We start from the raw sequence: 27,916 nt of genomic DNA on the forward strand, positions 1-27,916 counted from the left end.
GTCTACTCATGTTGCTGGTTCAACAGCAGCAGAAACACTGAAAATAACAGTGGTCCGCTTCATAATAATATGTCTGAAGGCAACAATGCCAAAATTCGTTTCATGGTAAGAATTTGAAACGAAAGACTCAACCTCGTAAATCTTTCCTTGCTATTACCAACGGGTAGGCTTCTAAGGCCCACAGAGAATTAAATCAAGTAAATGAATTTTAATTACATTTTTATTCCGAAATTCTGTAATGACTCAATAGTACATTCAATAACGAACAATTACCTTTGCTTTCAAGTTCATATATCAAAGGGTGTGGATACAACATAGAAAAACTGAGTCAGTGGGCCTACGAGGCCCCCCCCTTTGGTAATGCTAGGGTTAAGGGACGTCCAATGTTCCTCTTGTCGATTACGTTATGTTGTATCGTCGCTTTAGTTGTTTATGATTAGACGTACATTGGACAAATCTATCCTGTTCAGTCGGCATCTTTCAATTGTATTTATAATATCTTCAACATTTATTTTTTGTCTAACGTAGGTATTGATTTTATGACCCAAAAATGAATATCCCGCAACATATAGGAGGAATTTCATATCTGATGATTCGATTGGTCGTAACTGATCAGATGTTAGGCTCCAACGTTCGCTACTATGCAGCAGCAGTAGAGTTTAATCAATGTTTCTTTCCTTGCAATACCATCTTCATTTATTAGCTGCTGTTGGTGCATGTGACCTACGCCCTAGAAGAGATTTTGGTCCGTGTTTTAGTACTTTTTATTATTAAAATCCATATTGCATTAATTAAGACAGGTGGTGTAAAAAGCACCAACAACGGTCGCTAAACCGTAGGCCATTGGAAAGGTCAAACAGAACGCGATATTTTCCGAACTGTGACATAAACTTTTCGAACAGTTCGAGTCGTGTTCAAACTCAGCCCCAGTTTATCTACAGTGGTTAAGGGAAAGTACAGATCGTCGACGTGCCACTTGCTGGATCAGTTGTGGAACTTGGCTTGCGTACGGAGAATAGAACACATGAGATCGTACAGAGCTGGGGCATAGGATGTTGACGGCGGTAGCGAGTTTGGCGAACTTGAGGCAGTGGGGCAGTTCGCGACGGTCCGATCACAGGTCGAGGACGGCAGCCGTGTCGGCCTTGGCTGTCGGTGTTACTGCAGCGGCAGCCGCCATCGCCGCCGCCGCAAGAGTTCAGACAGTTCCTCTGGGCGGGTTCCGCGAGACACACGTAAGGTAAGTCGCGTCGCCGGCCACCATGGCTGCCATAGAATAGCGCTAATAGTAGGCTGCTGAAAATATTTTCTGCGAATAGGGCCGCGCACTTTCGGTGTCTTTAGGCAACAGCATCACGGAACCACAAAAGGCTGCTGTAATGAATGTTTACTGGCAGACAATCAGTTTCGGTCAAGCCACGCTTCAGGTCACGTATTAATATTACATCTAGTTTAAGGAAGGCTTCTTGGTGTCAAATACGCTATTGTTTCTCGTTGTAGACTCTGCCTGTTCAAAGTCGTACCATAAACTGTCAGTTGGTCAGTCCATAACATCATTTTGATTAACACTGTAGTGGACTGTCGATTGTTGCGGTTGCTGACCGCTGGAAAATGCATGAAATAACAGGCGCATCTGTCTGTATGTGACAGATGCCCCAATGACAAACAACAATATGTCTGATGCCAAAGGACTTTCTTTAAACGTGATGTGATATTTATGTGTGACCTGAACATGCTCGCTTGACCGGAGCGTCTATGAGTAAATGTTAATGAAAACATCTGCTCCTGGTTTAATGATGTCATTCTTTAATTTGTGTGTATATGTATCGCTGTGAGTGCGGATCGGCTACACTTGGAGAGGACAGTTAGTCAACGCAGCTGTTGTGGACGATACACAATAATGTCCAACGAGTTGAGGCACTGGAAAAACTACAACGTGTGATGACTTTTCTATTGCAGTGCCTTATTCATATCCTCGAAACATGTTAGATGCAGAATATACACTGTCCAAAGACAGTAGAAATTTTGTTATAGCTTAGAAAGTATATATATTTATACAAAACTACAATTACTACATAAACGTCTGGAAGTGGTAGTAATTAGGAATCTGGTTTTATCACTCACCAAGAACAACACTCTGCAGTTGACGATGTCATTGATTAACTATATATATATATATATATATATATATATATATATATATATATATATATATATATAATACACAAAGCTGCAATTACTACATAAACGTCTGGAAGTGTTAGAAATTAGGAATCTGGTTTTATAATTTGTATCAGTATGTGCATAAATTCTACCACCCTTACAAGTTACGTCTCTGAGGTTAAAAGTACGTCCTAAACTATGTTTAAGGCAGTGTACCACATTTTAGTTCTTACATCATTATTTGCAAGTTTTGGGTAGATTTAGTTTCAGTTAGTTTCATGTTGCATGGATCAATTTGTACGATAAATCGTAATGCTTTGGGGCACGTAATTTTACATTCACATCGCAAATTAATTTGTAAATATGGCTACACGCTGAACATTTATAAGAGGTTTTTATTTTTAATTTTTTTTGTATATACAAATGTGAGTTGATAATTACTACCCACCGTCTTTTACACGTTACAAAAACAGAAATTCTTCTACAGAATAAGAGTTTTCAAGTAGAACCTTTTTCAAGTTGTTTTCAAATTTTACTTTGTTGTCTGCAGAATATATTGTATCACTGGGTGATCAAAAACTGTTGCAGCATTATGCACTCCTCTTTGTGCTAAAGATGAGCTTAATGTGGAGTAATGAACGTAATTTTTCCTTCTGCCATTATTATTACATACATCATTCTTTTTTGAGCTGCAGGGGGTTATGTAGTATAAATTTCATGAGCGATTAAATATACTACGAACAAGTCGTCGGAATGGCCAATTTCTTAAACAGATATCTTCAAGATGATCGAGGGTGAGAATCATATATTGTTTTTACTGCGCGTTTGTGAGCAACGAAGACTTTCGTTCTTAAAGATAAATTACCACAGAACATTATTCCATATAACATTATTGGATGAAAATATGCAGCATATGCCAACTTACTGATTTGTCTCTTCTTAAGATTTGCGACGCAAATGTGGTTGAATTAAATAGTTTTAGGAGTTCAAATTTTTTTTTCCAGTTTGGATTCTCATCAATATGGACACGTAAGAATTATTAAGTTTCCACCCTATTTGTTTCCTCACCATGTGTCACGTTTGTCATTGGTGCAGTACCCCTTGACGTGCAGAACTGAATTTGTTGTATCTTTTTCAAATCGAGGGTGAAACCATTCGCAGAAAAACAATCAACAGTACTTTTAAGAATATCGTCTGCCATTTCTTCTGTTTCTGTATGTATGTTTAGATTCGCCTTGTTATGTGTTAAATGTAAGATCCTTTACATATATGACAAACAATAGTGGACGTAAGATAAACCATTGGGTAATCCCATGTGATTTCTCCCAGTCAGAACTGCGTCCGCAGACTATATTTCTTGAATTACTAATTACAACATTCTGTTTTCTTTTGGTTAGGTATGACATTATCCATTGGTTGACTGCACTATCAGTCCCATAAAACTAGGAAGACTACTGTGATTCACACAGTCAAATGCCTTAGACAGCTCACAGGTAATAGCAACCGGTGCTATTTTATTATTTAATGCTTGTGAAATTAGGTGGATGAACATGGGTCGGAAAAGTCATCATGGAAAAACGTGCGCTCTGGAGTTCCCCAAGGCTCCGACCTTGGTCCACTACTCTTCTCACTGTACATTAATGATATTGCTTCAGTGATTCACTCCTGCAACTACCATCTCTATGCCGACGACATCCAACTGTACATAAGCGCAAGCCCCAAAAAATTGCTGACGCAGTAGCGAGTATGAACGCAGATCTTTGCTCTGTTTCTCGATGGGCATAGAACCTAGGTCTGAAACTAAACCCCAAGAAATCCCAGGTCATACTTATATCTCATCCAAAGTTAATCAGCCGGTGCTTTCGCGAAACAGTCCCTCAAATACTCCTCAATGGTACCCAACTACCATACAAAAAAACAGTAAAAGACGTTGGAATAATCTTGGATGAACACCTAAACTGGGAAGAACAAACAGTCACAGCTTGCCGGAAATCGCTCTCCTCCCTACATGCAATTCAAAAATTTAGAAAAATATTCCCAACCCATGTTAAACAAAAATTAGTCCAAACACTAGTCTTGCCTAATCTTTACTACTGTGATGTAGTTCAACACGGCACAAATAGTGAAAATTCTAGATGCCTCGAGATAGTGATGAATGCTTGCGTTAGATACGTGTGCAATATTCGGTTGTATGATCATATCAGTCCTTCATACTCCCAGTTAGGTTGGATACGCTCACATAAGGCACGCGATCTCCACACGATGTGCTTACTTCATCGATTTCTTAGCCACTGGTGCCCACAATACTTATCTTCTCACATTAAACACCTATCATCATTCCACAATCGCAATACCAGATCGGATACGTCTAGCATCTTGGCTGTACCTTTACATAACACAAAATCTTTCTCCGTGTCACTCTCCATCTCAGCCATACGACTATGGAACGTGCTCCCCTGTGATCTGCGTCTTATCCAGGACTACTCAACATTCAAGAGGGAACTCAAAACTTATATATTAGGGACGGTATAGCCACCATTGTTGTGCCCCTCTCATCTCTTTCTTTCTCCTCTCCATCACAGCTTCGAATTTTCCCATTCCATTTCTCTTCCTCTAATCTATCTACCTCTTATATATCTCTTTTACTTCATTCTGTCGTCTCATGTCTCTGCTCGATGAGAATAACTCACAAGCTGCAAGAACATAACGAGAAAATTCCCAACTAACAAAAGGACTGACATTCACAAAAGAAAAGTATGTTTACTTTCATATACATAGTCATTACTATTATTATTATTATTATTATTATTATTATTATTATTATTATCATTATTATTCTTGATTGTTATAATTATTTTTTATTGTTATAGTTATCATTGTACTACTGTTATAATCTCTATTTTTCTTCTTTAACATCAATACTGCATAATACATTATCTGTCCTTAATGTTCTGTAGAAACTGTAACTCGTTCAATCTGAGTATGCCTGGTTAGGTGTAAGAGAGGGCCTGAAGGCCCTAACTTGCCAGGTAAAATAAATGCGTAAATAAATAAATAAATGGCATTCTCCGTAGAGTAACTTCTGAAACCCATATTGTGACTTTCTGAAGACATTATTCTTGTTGAGGTGAGATACTACTCTGTTGTACATTACGTTCGCAAAAATTTAGGAAAATTATGTCATCAGTGAAACAGGTTGGTAGTTATTGACATCTCCCTTCTAATCTTTATTCTAAAAGGTGTTCAACAACGGCATATTTCAGTATCTCTGGAAAAATGTCTTGAGTTAGTGATACATTACATATGTCAGATAAGACAGGGGCTTATTATACGGGAACAAATCTTTAGAAGTGTATTGGAAACATCAAAACCAAATGAACTTTTATTTTTTCAGAGATAGCATAATTCTCTTAATTTTGGAAGGAGAAGCTGGTGATACAGTCAAATGACTGAATTTTATGAGTTACATTTTCAACCTACTGCTGTGATTTTTCTCTTGATCTGCTTGTCGCTATGTTTTGTACCATACTTAAGAAAGGTTTATTAAATCCATTTGCTACCTCTGACTCATCATTTATAGCCCCTCCATTCAGTTGACTAGTGATGTTAACCTATTCTGTGACTGGTTGTCCCATCTCTCGTTTCACTACATTCCTTATGGCCTAAAGTCTGTTGTCGGAATTACTGATCTCGGACGTTATGTGCTTGTTACTGATTTTTTAAATACCTTTTCGTAGTAATTTTGTGTAGTTTTTATAATGTGTAACTATCGCAAGATCTCTTATCGTTGTTGCCAAAAGATGCATTTTCGTTTTCCTTTCACATGATATTTTAATTCGTCAAGCGATGTGTGCTTCTTCATATGTCTGTTTAATGTCTTTTCAGATTAGCTTAGATAGAAAACTATTTTGAAATAAGGATATGAATTTAGCATATTAGCATGCGGTTCATTATATACGTCGTCCCAGGTCAACTCTTATAAACTATTCTTCAAAATATTTATCCTGGAACCTGGAAACATTAATTATTGCTAGTGAATGAAGCTTGGGGTATTCATATTGTAAGGCACTATGTTATTTATTGTAACTAATAGTGCGCCGGCCGGAGTGGCCGAGCGCTTCTAGGCGCTACAGTCTGGAACCGAGTGACCGCTACGGTCGCAGGTTCCTACCCTGCCTCGGGCATGGATGTGTCTGATGTCCTTAGGTTAGTTAGGTTTAAGTAGTTCTAAGTTCTAGGGGACTGACGACCTCAGCCGTTAATTCCCATAGTGCTCAGAGCTATTTGAACCACTAACCGTGCTTCATGATCAGAGAGAGCATTTATTACTGGGTAAACAGTTATTTTCTTACAGTGAGCTTCACCAAAGAAAACATAAATTGATGACCTACTCTCTTTAGTCACCTGTGTTGGACAATTAATTACTAAGATGAAGTTGAAGGATCGAAAATAAGGTTTCCAGATCATTTTTTCCTACCAGAATCCCTTAGAAAATCTACACGAAGTCACCACAGACTATTGTCTGTTAGCTTCCGTCTGACAAATGGGACAGTAAGGAAACCACATTTATCACAAAACAGTTCAAAATTTCTCAGTGGCGATCTGTATACAGAGAATTATAATTTCGGTATTAATTCACAAGTATACACCTCTATGTACTAATCAGTACAGAATCTTCTTGTCTTAGTGTTTTCCAACTTGTGTTCTATCTTAATATACGAGGGGCGTCCAGTAAATAATGTAACACACTTTTTTTTTCCCCTGAAAGTGGGTTGGTTTTATTCAGTACACCATACTGTCCCGCACCCTTTGGGCTTTAAACATAATTTCCAATTAAGTGCGACGGCCTTAAACCATCTTACAGGGAGCACCTGTGTCCCCACATGGCACCACTCTACTTGTCGACGTCGGAGAGAAAGAGAGGGACACAGTGGCGGTTGAACATGGTTGAGAGTGACAGAACAGTGCTAGGAAAAGAGTGAAGGGAGAGTACCAGTGGGAGAGAAATAAAGAGAGGGAGAAAGTGGAAGTGGATGAGAGCCAGTAATAGTCAGACCACAGTTAAGGCAATAGCAACGGCAGTGGCAATGACAATGGCAACGAGAAAGAGAGTTAGTGACTGAAGAGAGAGCAGCAGTGGGAAAGAATGAATGAGACAGTAGTAGCGAGAGAGAGCAAGAGGAAGACAACGACAGTGAGACGAGACTGTAATAGTAGGACAGAACGAAGGAGACTGTGGTCTGTGACACAGGAGACAGTGACAGAGAGAAACAATGACATAATGACCATGAGCTAGACTGAATGAGTGAGTGTGAAAGAGAAAGTGGAAGTGGATAGTAAGGAGGGGTTTGGGCGATGGACTAGTAGAAGTGAGTGAGTTACAGTTAGGGAAGCTTGTGGGAATGGGAGGTGAGCTGCGTGTTAAAAGGAGCGCGAATATGTTTCTATGCTAAAATTTTTGGTTAAAATTTGTAAAGGTGCCGAGGAAGATGGAATGAGGCAGGTGATACCCATTTTTCAGTCAGAGCCTTTTAAACACTAGCGTATTCACCTCTTTTGTGCTTTGATGGTAGTGTTTTTTCTCTGTTCTTCTTTCGAATAACCCTTTTGGAGGCTGCGATGAATCAACTTTGGTTAATGTTCATTGTATTAGATTTCCTCAGTTTCCAAATTTCCTTCATCCTTTTAAGTGTTGTTCCCTTTCTTCTTGAGTCCACTTTCGTCTAGTTATTTTCTTTCTCTCTTGAAATTCTGCCTTTTGAACTGCCTTTCTGAAATGTGTTCTGTTTTCTATTGTGTCTATTGCAACTCCAGCATTTACAATGTCCTTTTCAGTCTCTATGTACCATGCTGGCTTGGATTTGTAGCTATTGAGTTATGTGAATATCCGCTTGGTTAGTCTGTTGTTATCCATTCTGAATATATGTCAAAAAAACTTTAGTCTCCTCTTCCTCATTACATCAGTTAGTTTCTCCGTTTTCAGATATAGCTCTCTGTTTGGTCTTAATCTGTATTCAGCATTATCGTTTCTTGAAGCTCCCAGTATTTTCCTTAAAATTCTTCTTTCGACCTTCTCTAGTTTCTCAAGATCTCCATTACTTGTTAGTTTAAGTGTTTCTGCCGCATAGAGAGCTTCAGATCTGGCCACTGTTTGGTAGTGTCTTAATTTCGTGTTCCAGGAAAAAGGATTTTTTATTGTAAACGTTTTTGGTCATATGAAACACTCTTTCCATTTTGTGCACTCTAGTTTCTATAGCTATATTTTCTTTGGCATTGTATGTAATTCTCTCTCCTAGGTATTTAAAGGAATCTGTTTTGTGTATTGTGTTGTTGTCAACTGCAATATGTTGAGGAGCATCACAGATGTTTGTCAAAAACTTTGTTTTTTCATAGGATATTTTTAGTCCTACTTTGGCTGCTTGTTTTTGTAGTTCTCTTATTTGTTCTTGGGCATTGTCTAGTGAATCTGTAATCAATGCCATGTCATCTCCCTAGTTGAATTTCTTTAGTATTGATGGCATTCCTCCATTCTCGAACTACCTTCTCCAAGACACAATTGAAAAGCAGAGGTGACAGACCATATCCCTGTCGAACACCTGACTTTATTTCAAACGATTTTGAGAGCTCTCCCCTAAATTTTACTTTCGATTTTGTATTTGTCAAAGTACCTTTAATTATTGCAGTTGTTTTAGCATAGAGTCCCAATTCTTTTAAGATATCAAGCAGTGTATTTCTGTCAATTGAATCATAGGCTTTTTTAAAATCCTCAAAAATAATTACATATTTTAAGTTCCTGATTTTCCTCATTTCTATTATGTTCTTTAAATTTAGTATTTGTTCTGCACATGACCTTCCCTTCCTAAATCCAGCCTGATACTCTCCTAGCTGTTTGTCAATTATCTCTTCTGCTCTTTTTAAAAGCGCCTTAGACAAGATCTTAGAGGTCACTGGTAAGAGGGAGATTCCCCTATAATTGCTAGGATCTGTTTTCTTCCCTTTTTTATGTAGTGGATGTATTAATGCAGATGTCCAGTCTGGTGGTAATCTATGTGTTGTCCAGATTTCTTTTAGTATTTCTGATAGACACTGTAACATGTTGTCACTAGAGTACTTCCATAGTTCAGCAACTATATTAACCTCTCCAGGGGCTTTATTATTTTTAAGCTCTTTTATGATTTCTTTTATTTCTTTTGTGGTTGGCGGCTTGGAGTCTGGTGGTGTTGGGTTTACAATATTGAAATTAAATTTTTCTTTCGGTGGATAACAGTTATGTAGTTCTTCAAAATATTCAGCAAGTATTCTACAGTTCTCTATGCTATTGTATGCAGTTTTCTGCGTTTTTGGGTCCGTGAAAAATAAACTAGAAGGAGAGTATTTCTTTAAGTTACTTTTGAAAGTTTTGTAAAAGTCCGTAGCATTGTTCTGTTTGAAGTTGGAGTCTATTGATGCTAGTTGGTCTTTTATGTATTGAACTTGGATCTTTTTAAGGCCTTTTGAAGCTTGCTTCCGGGCTTCTTTTAGGGAGTTCCTATTTTTATCATTTTTGTTTGCATTCCAAATGTTCCAAGCTCGTTGTCTTGTTAGGATTAGTTTGTCACACTAATCATTCCACCAGGCATGTTTCCATTTTTTGGTAAGGAGACGTGACTTTGTGGTTCCCGACCAAAGATGAAGGTACTCTGCCAAACGAAAGAGTGACTGCATGTTCTTTGAGACATGTAAGTGCTTATCAGTGCCAGCATACATACTATAAAAGACGTCTATAGAAGACGACTTTCAACCTTCTGTCAGTTACGTTGTTGCTACTTAGCGGAAGGGAAACCAGCGTTTCTCCGTTTTTTAAATGTAGTCTGCAGCTGGACGTCAATGCCGAAAACAATTGCTCCAGTCTTATAACGGAAGGTGATTCTTGTTATCCACTATGACTTTCTAATATTAATTTCGTGTAATTGTACACAATTTTTTCCCTAAAATGTTTTCGATGTTGCACAGCCACAGTCATACAGTAGTTTTTGAAATAATACACCTCCATTTGACTGTACATTTCTGCATGTTCCCTGTGTACAGTCTAGATTTCAGCTCTCGCGCCATTATCGATTACAATGATCTTGGACTATCAACGTATTTCGCTGTGTACTGTGCAGGAGGACATGTTATTTCACGCCATTATCGAATACAATATTCTGAGACCAGGCTTTGGACTGATTTTCCGAGATATGATGTGCTTTTACGGTAATGTGCTGCATTCCTACAAGACGTTAATTTTGTAGCATTTACATCACGACCAGCAAATGTGTTGAACTGAGTACAAGTCATCCTGCGAAGTACACAGCAAAATGGTGTTAACGTTCTAAGATCATAATATTCGGTAATGGCATGACAAGTCATCCTGCGAAGCACACAGCAAAATGGTGTTAATGGTCTAAGAACATAGCTTTCGGTAATGGCATGAAATAGTTGTCATCCTACACAGTACACAGAAAAATATATTAATGATCTAAGACCATTGTACTTAATAACGGATTGGATGCCGAAATCTAGATCGTGCACGGGAAATATACAAACAATCAAATGCCAATGTATTCCTTAAAAGAAGATATTCCGTTGGTTTGGTGTTAGTTATTTAATGACCCGTATGTTTCTGCAGGATATGGTTATTTGTGTAAGGTAGTTAACAGTTCAACATCAACTATTTTACTGCTTCAGTACTTATGTTACATTTAGAGATTTTATTTAGGTGAACGAAAGATGAATTTTCCGAAATCACATTCCGATCTTGCCTTCAATTTTTGTTGGCTTATTTTGCTTTGTAGGTTTGCAAGTGAGTACACTGCGTAACATTTCAGCTTGCTGCTAATGTGGTTTGCAGTGACGTAAGTCTTATCCTCGGAAATACTTCAACTGATTAGCACCCTACTATACACACTCTTGGAGGTCAGGAAAAGTCGACAGGGCCAATAAAATAGCTGCCAACGGCCTCTGAAACTCACGGGAGGGGAAATGTTTTTGGAAAGTTCACTATGAAACTTAGTCTTTCACGAGTGAGACTTTCGGTGGTTCGTCAAATCCCAGCCCACCGTGCTCATTATTTGGTAAACTTCTATACTTATCGCGTTAATTTATCCAACAGCGGAGCTCTGGAAGCAGGGTTGCAAGATCATGCAGTTTCCTTGGTGCCATACGCTTGGAAGGAGGTACGATTGTTTGGCCACTTCATAGAACAGAAGAAAAAACGTATTTAAATACGTGAGATACATACATTGTTAATTATGACGTAAGATCGAATAAGTATTGATATGTAAATAAAAAAGTGTGGAATTATAGTTTTCAATCTTAGATACTGGTATTTGCTCCGCTTCTATCAAAGCCACGGGCAAATACAGTCGTTTCATAAGAAATTGAAGATATCTCAATTCAATAGGGGACATACCTGTATGTTGTCCAGGAATCTAACTACTATTGCAAGAAAACTACATCTACGTCTATATCTGTACATGTACTACCCAAACCTACTTAAAGTGTGTAGTGAAGGGTACATTGTCATATTTATTTCCTCCTTCTCCTATTCTACGCAGGAAAAGTGCAGGTAAAGCTATATATAAGCTTTAATTTCTCTCATTTTTCCCATCGTGGTCGTTTCAGCAGACTTATGTGGGTGAAGTGGTACGTTGTCAGACTCTCTTTGGAACGTAAGCTTTGATAATTTCAAAATAAAATTTTCTGTGATACACGACGCCTCTGTTGTACGGTAGCGTCTGCCACTGGAGTTTTTTGAGAATATACGTACCGCACTTCCTAAAATTTTATCTTGACTGTCTGTCCTGTTAACACTATCTCTTAAGAATCACAGACTGATGCAGAACATTCCTCAACCAGTGGAACGTGGGTTTTGTAAGCTACATGTTTCACCGGTGAACTGCACTGTCTTAAGCTTCTTAAAATGAAATTCATCCTGACGTTTCTTTTCCTGCAACTAGTTTTATGTGGTCATTCAACTTTAGGTCGCGTTCACTGAATACTCCTAGATATTTTACTATTATTTAGGTAGCGTTTATCGAATACAACCAGATATTTTACAATTATTTCACCTTCGAGGAATCTTTCGCCAGTCGTCTATTTATGAGCGACACATTACACTTAGACACATTACACCTATTAGGGTCAACTAAGCAACAACAAAGCGGTGTTTCTATGCAGATATTTATGTTCTTGTTGTGTTTTGGCACTGCGAGTACCATGTATACAATTATCATCCGCGAACTGTCTCCCTGATCTTTGGTTTTCATTTTTATGTTGGTTTCAGGGAAAACCATTTTTATCAGATACCACAACTTCACATAATGAAATAAGCAGGACATTTACTTGACTTCATTATAAAATATAGAACACAAAGTCTTAGAAATTCACAAGTTTGTGCGGTTAGACGAACAATTATGTGAGATTATTAGTCAATAAAGTACATTGTCTGACTGAAGCTACAAATTATTACTCCTTCATTCCTTTTCGGTGCCCTGTTTCGAGCCAACATTTTAATGCTGCCGCCAGACTGGTCTAGGGGTAGTATAAATTTCTACTTACAAATGTTGAATATGCTGATCTACATGTGTTCTTTTGTCCTACTTTATACTTCTGACCTACTTTACAGCTGTTAGTCTTCTGCTTATTGCCATATGAAATTTCGTTTCAGTAGTGCTAAGAATTAAACATTAGTTAATTTGAATTATGTTTTGGATGGTGTTGCCAACTGTTGAATGTTATTACCAACTGATATACGTGTGTGTTGTGATATCAGGTGTGTGTGTGTGTGTGTGTGTGTGTGTGTGTGTGTGTGTGTGTGTGTGTGTGTGTGTGTGTGTTAGAGGGGCAGGGGGAGTTGCTACGGTATGAACTGGTATTTGACTGGCGACGAGAACGTTCTGGCTCGATTTTTTTAAAATCATCATTCGAGTTCTGTGCCAACCTCTTCATCTTATATTTGCTGCCTGAGTCCTCAATTACTCGTATTTACTGGTTGTATTGCAACCTCTGTGTGCCCAACAGTTTTTACACTTTGTATCTCCCTCTAAACATGAAAGTTATTCCCCTGAGGTCTTAACACATATCCTATCATCCTTTCCCTTCGTATTATCCGTGTTTCCATATGTAGGGGCAGTGGAAAAAAAGAAACAGGAAAGTTACTTTAAAAAAAAAAAATTGCCTACAGCTCGATTGAGACAGATCTTCGGCATCTGTTCAGAGGCTAAAACTAAAAGAAAAAGCCAAGTGACTCCAGAGACATTAGCATTCAAAGTTTTGCTGTAACGGAAAAGAACCAGATGAGTCAATTTCTCTGGGGAAAGAAGCAGAGAAGTCAGAGGTCACTCATCCGACCACGAGATGGCACGGAATACCTGTGCAATCGCTCCCATCGGTAAACTGGAGGCATGCGAAAGCAAAATGAAGATGGGTATCTGCAGAAACGTTGCAAAAAATATCCGTGTTGACTATAATAACTATTGACGTTTACTTCAAGGGTTGGCTTTCGATGTATTCGTTCAGCGTCTATGTTCTTGCAACCGGTGAACCCTTTTTTCTTTGTTTTGTTCTGAATGCATTGTGAAAAATGACGCAAATGAAATGAGGTCATTCCTATTTAACTTCGTCTCTCATCCTTTGATGAGAACACTGAAGAGCTCCATACAGGGTGTTCAGGAGGGATGGTCAGTATTCAGCGAGATGAATGGAAAGATCATTCGAAGCAAAATGTCCAGTAAACATGGGCTTGAAAATGCACGCGTTCAGAACTATGAGCACTTAAGAAGAATATGAACAAGTGCTCGTAGCTCTTAACATCCCTTGTTTACTGTTTTTTCTGTTTCTGATCCATACTTCGCCACTAAGAATGTAAGAAGCAAAAAGCCTACAGATATGTTTCACAGTATGGATGATGCTCTTGAGATATGCGCTTTAGAGCCAATATTTACTAACTGTTTGCATTGAATGATCGTTCCTGTCATATACCTGAATGCTGGATAATCCTCTTGGAACATAATATATATTTTGTGATTCTGCTGGTGCTTAAAATAAAAAAGTTTCCTATATTCCCCTTTATTAATTATGTAACTGTCAATCAATTTAGTGGCTTGCAAAAGGTAAAAATTACATTCCCCGTACGTTGCCAGGGTTATTATAGGGAGATAAAAATGCTGGATTATGGAAACGGGAAGATTTCAAGGAAGTTATCGAAGCATCCAGATGTAAGTCATCTCCTTTGACTGTGGTCAATGTTAATCAAGAAATGAGAAACACTGTTGGACTCAAATTACAATGCAAAATGCCATTTCAAAACTCAGCCTATTAAGGTAATGTATTTGAATGCAGCCACTGCTGTATGCTGGAATAGCAAACGACTTATCCCGGAGGACTCCATGACGTTGTCAACCAATGGATGGGCTGTTTAAAATGCCCACGCCTGTTTATAATGGTGTGATTAACTTCAGAATTTCTTGCTTGTCTAGTGCGCAATAGCTTCACATTTACCTTCTATTCACTGTAATTTAACTTGTACAATTCCCTTCCTTATTATAGATCTCCTACAAGAGTCACGGCTAGAATATAAGAAATTGCAAAGCCAATTTAAGTTTTTCCGTCCTGATAGTGTGAAGCTTTTTATTCAGCTGACCCACGGATAAATACAAGCGAACATGAGTGCTATCGTTCTATCATTACAACCAGAAATTCATTTATATGCGATTATTGTGGAATTATTGCATCTGTTTCGCTTGACTTACTTGCGTCCTTCCTCCTACAAAGTCACGTTTCATCGCATTTCAGTAAATTACTCGTACTTCGTTCTGGGAACACTGTCGATGCAAACAGCGCTAGTTCCATGTTCAAAGCTCCCAAGACCTTTAATTTATGAAATAAAGAGTATTTTAGATCCTTATATTTCGACGTAATCACAGGTCAAACTTTAAAATTGCTTTCTCGTAAGTTTTATAAAAGATGACTTGCCTGGTGTTTTCTCCTGACCCCTCATATGTTCCTCTCTTCGCCGATTCTGCAGAGAACTCCTCATTTCTTACCATGTCAGTCCATCAAATTTTCAACGTTCTTATGTAGCAGCACATGCCAAACGGTGTGACTCTCTTGTGTTCAGATTTTTCCACTGTGCATGAATCCCTACCTTACAAGCGTGTGCTCCAAACAGGCGATCCTGGAAACTTCCTGTTGGTTCGTCCGTCACTGCGGTTTCACCAATTTTGATGTCAAGTTACTCGATATTCTCGTTTCTTTATCTTTTCATTACTTCTGTCTTTCTCCGGTATACTTGCATCACTATTCTATACTAATTAGACTGTTCATACCATGGAACAGATCGTGCAATTCTTTGTCACTTCACTGAGAACAGTAGTCTTAACATTAGCATCTTTCCGCTCTGAATTTCAATGCCGACACTTGTGCATTTCTTTTATTTCAGCCAGTCCTTCTTCCATATATAAATTGAACAGTAGAATCCGAGCATTTAGTTATTGGTTTTCCAGTCTTATTGTTCCTTTTTGGATCTTGTGTATGTTATACATTAGCCGTCTTTCCCTGTAACTTTCTTCTATTTTTCTCATAATTTCGAGCATCTTGTACCATTTTACACTGTCGAACTTTTTTTACGTGTCGAGGTAATTCCATAGGATATATTGCCTGCAACTGAAAACTGTCATTTTGATCTCTCCTTCCGGATGAATCCTTCAGATCTCCAGGACGGGCTGCCAACGGGGAGGTGACTATGAGAAAAAGATGGAATAACGAACGAAGGCGTAACATTCTACGAGCCGGAATGTAAAATTTCAGCAAGTAAAGCGCAGCACGGAAGATAAGAAATCTGAAAAAGTGAAATTCAAAGGTTGAGTCTAGAAGTAGTGACTTGCACATGGAAAACTCAAAACAACTTTCGGTGAAATTAGAAGTAAGTGCTGTAATATGAATAGTGCAGTGGGATTTCCACTGTTGAATGCAGAGGAGTAAGCGAATAGGTGAAAAGGGTAGTTGGAAGGCCTCCATGAGAGGGAGGACATGTCTGATGACGTGATAGAAGAAGAAACAGGAGTCGATATGGAAGAAACAGGGGATCCAGTACACGAGCTCTGGGGGACTTGAGAGCAAATAAGGCAGAAGGGGTAGATAACATTTCATTCGAATTTCTAAAATCATTATGGGGACTGGCAACTGTTCAGCCTGGTGTGTAGGATGTTTGCTCCTGACGACATACAAGCACTTTCCAAACAATATCATTCACGCAATTCCGCAAATAGTAAGAAGAGATAAGTGCGAGAACTAACACACAGTCAGCGTAACAGGTCTTGCAACCTAGTTGCTGATAAGGACAATACACCGAAGAACAAGAAAGGAACTTAAATATGTGCTAGATGACGATCAGTTTCGTTTTAGTAAAAGAAGAGGCACCTCAGGGGCAGTCTGACGTCTCGCACGACAACAAGTGCAAGACTAAAGGAAAATCAAAATATATTCATAAGATTTGTCGACTTCGATAAAACGTTTGATAGTGCAAAATGGCGCAAGGTGATAGAAATTCTAAGAAAAATGGTAGTCATTTATAGGGGAAGACGGGTAATACACAGTAAGTAAAAGAAACTAGAGGGAACAAGAAAATTGCAAGATCAAGCACAAAATTCTGGAAGCAAAAAAGGACAGACCTGCAGGATTCATGGTGTCAGTTCCCTCCATCACTACTTCAGACATTAGTCGAGTCCAGGCCACGTCATGTTGCTGCACTTCTGTGTGCTGCTCGCAGGGGCCCAAACACGATATTAAGCAAGAGTACTAGATTCTTTGGCTCTTCAATGTAGTAATGTGCAGTTCTAAGCCGTAGAGGTCGACAGACGAAATGAATTCGTGCCCGGCTGAATCAAACCAGTGAGAAGACTGTTGGAAAAGAGAGTTACGTGCAGATGATGTGTGTGTGTGTGTGTGTGTGTGTGTGTGTGTATGTGTGTTTGTGTGTGTGGTGTGTGTGCGTGCGTGTGTGTTTGAAAGTGAGAGAAAGAGTGAGTCATTCATTCTTTGTGTCTCTCTTTCTCTTCTCGCTCACTCACTCACAAGCACACACACACACATACACATGAACAGACAGACAGAAACACACATTCTACACTTGGCAATAATATTTAACAGTTAACAACACTATGCAAAACATAACAGTAAGATAAAGTTTTTGTAATGTGAAAACCAAATTTCCTATGGCAATAAGCAGAAGAAGTGCAGATGTAAACAAACATGTACACAATTGTAAACAGAAATTTTTATTATCACTTCATCTTAGATAAGTAGAAAGTGTCAGAGCTTTTCATAATATATAAAGTCCTAGATATAAAACAAAACAGTTTGAACCCAGATATGTAGATGTACTAAGCCATTTAAAATTCCATGAGAATAATAAGGGTGAGACAACTATTGGAAGAAAAATTTGTTTCATTAAGTTGTGACTGAACGGATCCAAAGTAAAATTCAGAAACTGTAAATGTTGTGCTGCTCTAACAGATGTATGTATCAGTCATGACAAAAGTCAGAAAGGAAATAATTTCATGCCTTTTGAAAAAAGATATTTAGGTGGAAGAGATTGGTTGGAGGATTTGATTTATAAAGTGACTTTCTGACTCACATTGCGAAGTGTATTTGGGACACGACCAGTTTCGACGACCGAGGCCATTTTGCAGTTGTTACATGTCTATATAGTCGTCTGTCGTCGTGAGAGTACACAGACTGTTTCTCACGACGATAAACATGTAACAACTGGAAAATGACCTTGGTGGCTGGAACCGGTCGTGAGAACCAAAAGTAAAAATATAAGTGCAACAGATGCTATCACTTGATTGCAGACTACCAGGCTTTTTAAGACAAATAGAGCGGAATAAATTCGTATTGCCAGCACGTGCTTTTCTCACGTTATGGAACATTCTGTGTTACTCTATTTTCAGTACAGTGTTATAAAGCTATTACAAAAAGTTGCAGATTCGTACTGATTCGAATTTGAGTTGCGTTGCCTCAAGAATACAGTGCAACAGCACAGAATGTCTGTTACATAGTATGAAATGGCACGTACGTACAGCGGCAATTTACCTCACGGAAGAATAATCGGCTAATTTTCCTGTTGCGTCAAGCAGAACAGGTTTCTGGCCGGTTGTGCGGCTAAGTGCAGTAGGTCAAGGTGCCCCGGTTGCGGAGCCTCGCGACATCAGATTGCCTCGCGGAGAATCCCTGAAATGCTGGAGAACGATGTTCGAAGGAAAGAAAGGAAGGAAAGTTAGAATTTTATGTCCCACCGACAATGAGACCATTACGGACGGAGAACAAGCTCTGGTCCTCTGGTTAGGGGAGGATGGGGAAGAATCTCGCCCGCGCCGTTTTCAAAGGAATCTTCCCGGCGTCTACCTTAAGCGATTTAGGGAAATCGCCGAAAACCTAAATGTGGGTGCCCGGTAGGAGATTCGAACTGTCGTCCTCTCAAATGCGAGTCCAGAGTGCCAACCACTGCCGTGTGTGATGTTCGATGCCATTCAGCTCGTGGGAGCCGAATGCAAACATCTGCTATACACCACAAGATGGATAAGCCACACAGTTGAACCAGACATGCAGGACGGCCACAGATACCCACACTTCTGCAAAAATAAAAAGAGACGAAAATGCTGCTTTGGCTCAAAAACACCTCCTTCTTATCAACAAGTCCTCATTGTCTCATCTGGTTTTGTCTTACAGCAACACGGGGTCCTGTTTTATGCTCAGACTGGGTCAATCATTTCGTTGGCGGGTCAAGCGGATTCTCCTATTTCTTAGCCCTATAATTTAAAAGAAATTGACTGCTCAGTGGCCTCATGCAGTCCCATCTGGACAACTGGAAACCTATTTGAAGCAGCAACACCTGATTCGCAATTGACCGAAATGACATCAAATAAAATATAAATGTACCATACAGTCGAAGCCGACCGATGTGGCCGAGCGGTTCTGGGCGCTTCAGTCCGGAACCACGCGGCTGCTACGGTCACAGGTTTGAATCCTGCCTCGGGCATGGATGTGTGTGTGATGTCCTTAGGTTAGTTAGGTTTAAGTAGTTCTAAGTCCAGGGACTGACGACCTCAGATGTTAAGTCCCATTGTGCTTAGAGCCATTTGTCGGACGTTTGATTTGTTTCGGTGACCAGTGGAGGTGGCGTACTATCTGAGGCACTGGAATTACTTCAGATTAAAAATCACCGTAGTAAAGTGGGAGGGTTGTTGGGTTGTTTCTGGGGGAAGAGACCAAACTACGAGGTCATCGGTGTCATCGGATTAGGGAAGGACGGGGAAGGAATTCGGCTGTGCCCTTTCAAAGGAACCATCCCGACATTTGCCTGGAGTAATTTAGGGAAATCACGGAAAACCTAAATCCCGAATGGGAGCCACTGCGCCACCTCTCTCGGGGAAAGTGGGAGCTTCGGGCCGACTAAATGCAGTTAGGCACCGTGGTTGGTCGGCACCGTGGTCGACACCGTGGTTGGTCGGAAACTACCTTGCAAAATATGGAAAAAAATTACACAACTTTCTATATTCTCAAGCTACTGATAAAAAATCCGTATACTATACGACTTCTTTTATTATGCTTATATGAGTCTTTGAACAATGAATTATTCCATTAACAAAAGCGAGATACTCTCTGGTTGGAAACAACATAAATTGAGAACTAACGGAGACGTTTTGCACTGAATCTGCTACCTGTTCTTTGATTGCTGAGAAGGCCTTCGTCAAAGAACTTCTCCAGGAGGGTTCCATGGTGCGGCTCAAGGCGTTACAAACTCCTAGAAAGCACTGTATGTGACCCAACCACGTCGTAAGGAGACCCCCTGTCGCCACACGACGCTCCACGAGTACCTCATACATAGAAATTCCCACCAAACGAAAAAAAATTCTCCCTAATATGTCGGCCAACAAACTACACTCCTGGAAATGGAAAAAAGAACACATTGACACCGGTGTGTCAGACCCACCATACTTGCTCTGGACACTGCGACAGGGCTGTACAAGCAATGATCACACGCACGGCACAGCGGACACACCAGGAACCGCGGTGTTGGCCGTCGAATGGCGCTAGCTGCGCAGCATTTGTGCACCGCCGCCGTCAGTGTCAGCCAGTTTGCCGTGGCATACGGAGCTCCATCGCAATCTTTAACACTGGTAGCATGCCGCGACAGCGTGGACGTGAACCGTATGTGCAGTTGACGGACTTTGAGCGAGGGCGTATAGTGGGCATGCGGGAGGCCGGGTGGACGTACCGCCGAATTGCTCAACACGTGGGGCGTGAGGTCTCCACAGTACATCGATGTTGTCGCCAGTGGTCGGCGGAAGGTGCACGTGCCCGTCGACCTGGGACCGGACCGCAGCGACGCACGGATGCACGCCAAGACCGTAGGATCCTACGCAGTGCCGTAGGGGACCGCACCGCCACTTCCCAGCAAATTAGGGACACTGTTGCTCCTGGGGTATCGGCGAGGACCATTCGCAACCGTCTCCATGAAGCTGGGCTACGGTCCCGCACACCGTTGGGCCGTCTTCCGCTCACGCCCCAACATCGTGCAGCCCGCCTCCAGTGGTGTCGCGACAGGCGTGAATGGAGGGACGAATGGAGACTTGTCGTCTTCAGCGATGAGAGTCGCTTCTGCCTTGGTGCCAATGATGGTCGTATGCGTGTTTGGCGCCGTGCAGGTGAGCGCCACAATCAGGACTGCATACGACCGAGGCACACAGGGCCAACACCCGGCATCATGGTGTGGGGAGCGATCTCCTACACTGGCAGTACACCTCTTGTGATCGTCGAGGGGACACTGAATAGTGCACGGTACATCCAAACTGTCATCGAACCCATCGTTCTACCATTCCTAGACCGGCAAGGGAACTTGCTGTTCCAACAGGACAATGCACGTCCGCATGTATCCCGTGCCACCCAACGTGCTCTAGAAGGTGTAAGTCAACTACCCTGGCCAGCAAGATCTCCGGATCTGTCCCCCATTGAGCATGTTTGTGACTGGATGAAGCGTCGTCTCACGCGGTCTGCACGTCCAGCACGAACGCTGGTCCAACTGAGGCGCCAGGTGGAAATGGCATGGCAAGCCGTTGCACAGGACTACATCCAGCATCTCTACGATCGTCTCCATGGGAGAATAGCAGCCTGCATTGCTGCGAAAGGTGGATATACACTGTACTAGTGCCGACATTGTGCATGCTCTGTTGCCTGTGTCTATGTGCCTGTGGTTCTGTCAGTGTGATCATGTGATGTATCTGACCCCAGGAATGTGTCAATAAAGTTTCCCCTTCCTGGGACAATGAATTCACGGTGTTCTTATTTCAATTTCCAGGAGTGTATAATTATACGAAGGTAATCCCAAAAGGAAGGTCTCCTTTCCGGCCAAATGTTCTTTTAACCTAGGGAACAGATGACAGCCACTGGACGCCAAGTCAGGACTATATGGTGGGTGGGTGATTTTGTTCCACTGAAACTGTTGCAGGAGAGCAAAGGTTTGCCGAGCAGTGTGTGGGCGAACGTTGCCATGGAGAATGTGTACGGCCTTGCTCAACAATCCTCTTCCCCGGTTCTGAATCGCCCGTTTGAGTTTTTTCAGTCTCACAGTACCTGTTAGCGTTAATTCTGGTCCCAGCAATTTAGTTACGGAGGCGATGTGAACGAAGAGGTTCATAACTTTCTGAACGGCATGGCGGCGAGCTGCTATGACATGAGCATACAAAAACTGCCACAGCGTCTACAAAAATGAATCGACAGAAATTGTGATTATGTCAAAAATAGCTAAATGTTCAAGCTGTAAACTGATGTAAACCATGGTAGAAATAAACAGGTCTATGTACTTATAGAAGGATAGGAGGCCTTACTTTTGGGATTACCTTCGTATGTTGATCGAAACTAGTTCAAAATATCCGCACGTTCTCAGTTATAATGACTGCTGTGGGTACACATGCTATCCAAACGTTCGTGTTTTTTTTTAAAGAAAAAAAAAGATCCACCTGTTCCCTCACATATGCCGCCCCCTATAATTGAGTATGGCTGAATAACCATGGGAAAGACTAAACTAATTTTTAGCAAAGGTACGTAACATAACGTCTCACAGTGGTCTCTTTTGTATGCATATGGTTCTTTTCAGCTTATCATTTGCGTTAATTGTGGCAGTTACATCACAAATACAATGACTTTTGTTATATCAGTACGGTTAAACTCGTATGTAGTAGTTGTGGAGTATCCACCAATAGTCATTTGTGTAACATTCGAGTACCATGAATTACATCAGAGCTCAATTGTTAAATATTATGATTCCTTTTTTGTGATTGTTAACTTATTGTGTGTAAATTAGCGTCTTAATTAGCTTGCTTGAAACACTGTTTCACATCATTTAAGGACCATTACCATTACATAAGTTCACTGTAGTGCACAAAGTCAACTTAAACTACATTTCTAAGTGTGTAATTACTCCTTTTCATTATGGTATCTGACCACAACGAAATATTTACATGTGTTTTCCCATATAGGAAAGAGTCTTGTTCTCTACAATTTCGTTTCAATTGTCAATACCAGAGAATAGTTTCTTCCCTTTGTAGGAGGGACTACCTTGTTTTACCATGAATTACATCCCAAGATCTAATTTATATGAAATTGATCAGGAGTATCCTAAGGCTCCCACTGCCTCTGACAGTAGCATTATGTGAGTGAAAACCATTTCATCTTACTGGTGTCCTATAAATATCCATAAATTGTTCTTTATTACTGATCAAAATTGGCAATCAGGACGAAATAGTCTACTTATAATAATTTATCCAGAAATCAATAAAAATCCACACTCAAAAATTATATCCGCAAGAAAGACAGAAATTTCTTACTTCATAAAAAGGATTACTTATTACTAAATAAATAATGGTCATAGATTATTTATCTATGTGCCATTATTAAAGGTTTGTTACAAAGTGCGGTACAGTTTTGAAAGCTGCTTGGTGGTTAGAGGGCAAACATGTGATTCACGGATATCCCTTACACTGTAACCGAAGTTAGAAACTCAGAATTGTAACTATTAATAACCTTAATAATTCCATAGAAGAACAATAAATATGGAAGAAAAATTTTTTATTTTACTGAGTAGTTTTGTACTCTTAACGCAAAGCAAAAAAATAATTCTCTTATGCAAGAGTCATTGCGCAAATAGTACTTATTATGCACTGTTGTTGTTGTTGTTGTGGTCTTCAGTCCAGAGACTGGTTTGATACCGCTCTTCATGCTGCTCTATTCCTTGCAAGCTTGTTCATCTCCCAGTACCTACTACTTTAAGCGTCTCATTTCCTAATCTAATACCCTCAGCATCACCCGATTTAATTCGACTACATTCCATTATACTCGTTTTGCTTTTGTTGATGTTCATCTTATATCCACCTTTCAAGACAATGTCCATTCCGTTCAGCTGCTGTTCCAGGTCCTTTGCTGACTCTGACAGAATTACAATGTCATCGGCGAACCTCAAAGATTTTATTTCTTCTCCATCGATTTTTATTCCTACTCCGAATTTTGTTTCCTTTACTGCTTGCCCAATATACAGATTGAATAACATCGGGGAGACGCTACAACACTGTCTCATTCCCTTCCCAACCACTGCTTCCCTTTCGTGCCCCTCGACTCTTATAACTGGCATCTGGTTTGTGTTCAAATTGTAAATAGCCTTCCGCTCCCTGTTTTTTACCCCTGCCACCTTTAAAATTTGAAAGATAGTAGTTCCAGTCAACATTGTCCAAGGCTTTCTCCAAGTCTACAAATGCTAGAAACGTACGTTTGCCTTTCCTTAATCTATTTTCTAAGATAAGTCGTAGGGTCAGTATTGCCTCAAGTGTTCCAAAATTTCTACGGAATCCAACTGATCTTCTCCGAGGTCGGCTTCTACCAGTTTTTTCATTCGTCTGTAAATAATTCGTGTTAGTATTTTGCAGCCGTGGCTTATTAAACTGATATATCGGTAATTTTTACAAGTGTCAACACCTGCTTTCTTTGAGATTGGAATTATATTCTTCTTGAAGTCTGAGGGTATTTCCCCTGTCTCATACATATTGCTCACCAGATGGTAGAGTTCTGTCCGGGCTGGCTCTCCCAAGGCTATCAGTAGTTCTAATGGAATGTTAGACAACAACTCCCGGGGCCTTGTTTCGGCTTAGGTCTTTCAGTGCTCTGTGAAACTCTTCACGCAATATCATGTCTCCCATTTCATCTTCATCTACCTCCTGTTCCATTTCTATAATATTGTCCTCAATTACATTGCCTTTGTATAGACCCTCTGTTTCACTTCTTTGCTTAGAACTGGGTTTCCATCTGAGCTGTTGATATTCATACAAGTGGTTCTCTTTTCTCAAAAGGTCTCTTTAATTTTCCTGTAGGCAGCAGCTATCTTACCCCTAGTGATATGTCTCTACATCCTTACATTTGTCCTCTAGCCATCCCTGCTTAGCCACTTTTGCACTTCCTGTCGATCTCACTTTTGAGACGTTTGTATTCCTTTTTGCCTGCTTCATTTACTGTATTTTTATATTTTCTCCTTTCATTAATTAAAGTCAATATACCTTCTGTTACCCAAGGATTTCTAGTAGCCCTCGTCTTTTTACCTACTTGATACTCTGCTGCCTTCACTATTTCATCTCTCAAAGCTGCCCATTCTTCTTCTACTGTATTTCTTTTCCCATTCTTGTTCCCTAATGCTCTCCCTGAAACTCTGCACAACCTCTGGTTTAGACAGTTTATCCAGGTCCCATCTCCTCAAATTCCCACCTTTTTGCAGTTTCTTCAGTTTTAATCTACATCTCATCACCAATAGATTGTGGTCAGAGTCCACATCTGCCCCTGGAAATGTCTTACAATGTAAAACCTGGTTCCTAAATCTCTGTCTTACCATTATATAATCTATCTGAAACATTTCAGTCCCTACAGGCCTCTTCCATGGTTCTTGAACCAAGTGTTAGCTATGATTAAGTTATGCTCTGTGCAAAATTCTACCAGGCTTCACTGCTATAACCGTATTCAATTACTTTATCAATTACTTTATCCTGTCCCATAAATTCGCACAGAGACCGCCTCCTGCATCAACCTCTCACTTTGTCCTCATGACCTCATTTCTTACTGGGTCTTATTTTGCCTGCTGTCCTTCAGCTTACGCACCTGAGTCCTCAGACCCTAAAACCCATTATATACTGTCACTACCTTTCAATCACCATTGCTTACCTATAAGATATATGAAAGTAATCAGAATTTTCAAATCATTTGGATGTCTTTGTTTGAGTGTGTTTTTGTGTACATTTGTGTGCATATGTGTCTGCGTGTGTGCATTTGTCAGTGGGAGTACCTTCCAGTCTCCCAACCACAAGCCGTGGACCAATGTGGCTCACTTTGAATACTGACAATATAAGTACACAGTAATAATTTATTATGAAAGGTCATGAGTCTTGAGTATTATACATACCTTTCTCTGGTTTTGTAGCTGAGTCGCTCAGTGTTGTTGCTTTGGGGTCTTGCATTTTTGTAATTACAATCAGCTCCTCACTCTTAGAACTGTGTTTATGGATTCCCACAAAAACCAAGTCCCTTCTCCTTTAGAATGTGAGAGTCCCTTTTTCCCACCTCTTTTTCCTCTCTTCTTTTTCTTTAATTAATAAGGCCTTCATATCATCTCACATCACATTCTCTGAGGCTTCATTTACTTGAATCATTCTATATATTAACAACATAGATCCCCTTTGTATTCGTCCCCTACTACTTCTATTGGACCTAATTAGTTCACATATAGTTCTCTCAGCCATATTTCCTTGTGGGTGATACCTGGAAATTAATATATGGTTTACCACTTCCTCAGCCAGTCATTCTTTAGATCGCTTAGCTGTGAATTGGGTACCACTGCGTGACAGCAATGTCTGTGATTTCTCCACAATTGTAAAGTAATTATTCTGCAGCTTCAACACATTACAGTTGCTTGTGGCTCTTCACAATGGATACAACTTAACCAACTATGATCAACATTCAACCACAACCAAGATATACACCGTTCCTACCTACAGTCAAGGTAGTGGACCAGAGACGTCCAAGGCCACTAAATCCCACAATGCTTGTGGTGTTATGGTGTAGAGCAAGGTGTGCATCCTGGAAGTTTGTGTTTTGACTTCCTGACATGTACTGCATGGCTTCAGCATCCTTCTAACATGCCTAGACATATTTTTAAAATAATAACACTTATTCAAGTGCATATCACGCACTTCTTCAGTCTGAAATAAGCGTACTCTAAATGTATATACCAGGTTGTTAAATCTATTTTATTCGTAGTCATACATAGTAACCAATGGTTAATATTTTTATTTTTAGGGAAAAGTATTCCTTTGTGGATCTTCCAGTCCCTACTATGGTCATTTGGATTTTGTTCTAAGCAGTGAATGTAGTTACACAACACATCATCATTTCATTGTTCCATTGCTAAAGTTTTGCCAAGTAATTTAATGTCTTGTTTCTATCTGTTTGCTTGTAGGAAGTAAATCACAAAATTACCTCTCTCCTTTACGTCTTTTGTAGGTTTTAATCCTACCAGAAATTTTTACAGTGCACGTGGCACAATTTTTTTGTCTGCACCAATTACACAGTGCATCGAAAAATTAAATTCTTGAAGGAATAACGCCCAACATGGTAACAAGTTTATGCAAAAGCTTACTTTTTAGTAGAAAGCTCAATGCGCTATGGTCAGTCTGCACTACTGTAATGTGCCACTAATAAGTATTTAAACTTTGTGAATTATCAAACCACTGCCAGGGTCTCCTCTTCCGTAATACTATAATTACTCTCATGAGATGTTAACCTCCCATTAGTGAACACAGTTGAGCAATGTTTCGTTCCAGTAGTAGTACATATTTATTGATGCAGGTGGGACCCAGTGCCATATTCTATGGCATTGTTAGCGATATGAAAAAGTTCTTTAAAGTTGGAATGTTCCAGTAGTGGTGCTTGTACTAAACTGTTAAACTCTGACCTACATTCTTTTGTCCACAACAGAGGGGTGTTCTGCTTTATAACATTACTTAATGAGACGCATTCAATACCTCCCACGGCAGAAACTTCCTGTAATACAACTTGTTTCTTATTGGATGGTTATGGACATTTTCTTATACACTGACGCGCCAAAGAAACTGCTATAGCCATGTGTTTCAAAGACAGAGATATATAAGGAGGCAGAATACGCCGCTGCGGTCGGCAACGCCTGTGTAAGACAACAAGTGTCTGGCGCACTTGTTAGATCGGTTATTGCTTTTACAACGGCAGGTTATCAAGATTTAAGTGAGTCTGAACATAGTGTTATAATCGGCGCACGAGCGATAGAACACAGTACTTCCCAGGTAGCGATGATGTGGGAGTTTTCCCCTTACGACCATTTCACGAGTGTACCGTGAATATCAGGAATCCGGTAAAACATCAAATCTCCGACATCGCTGTGGCTGGAGAAAGATCCTTCAAGAACGGGACCAACGACGACTGAAGAGATCCGTTCAACGTGAGAGAAGTGCAACCTTTCCGAAAATTGCTTCAGATTTCAGTGGTGGGACATCAATAAGTGTGAACCATTCAACGAAACATCATCAATGGACCACCTTTCAGAGCCGAAGGCCCACTTGTGTACCCTTGATGACTGCAAGACACAAAGCCTTACGCCTCGCGTGGGCCC

The 27,916-nt window shown here is 40.2% G+C and overlaps 1 protein-coding gene across 1 annotated transcript in view; it reads left to right on the plus strand.

Annotated features, from left to right (window-relative positions):
- The first annotated feature begins 1,076 nt into the window (after window positions 1–1,076).
- Window positions 1,077–27,916, plus strand: part of LOC126278493 (phospholipase B1, membrane-associated-like) — a 135,803-nt gene continuing 108,963 nt past the window's right edge. Inside the window, exon 1 of the mRNA XM_049978656.1 lies at window positions 1,077–1,240. The gene's annotated coding sequence lies outside the window, so the exon portion shown is untranslated. The remainder of the gene's footprint in view (window positions 1,241–27,916) is intronic.

This window comes from Schistocerca gregaria, chromosome 1, assembly GCF_023897955.1.
Source record: "Schistocerca gregaria isolate iqSchGreg1 chromosome 1, iqSchGreg1.2, whole genome shotgun sequence".
Classification (NCBI taxonomy): domain Eukaryota; kingdom Metazoa; phylum Arthropoda; class Insecta; order Orthoptera; family Acrididae; genus Schistocerca; species Schistocerca gregaria.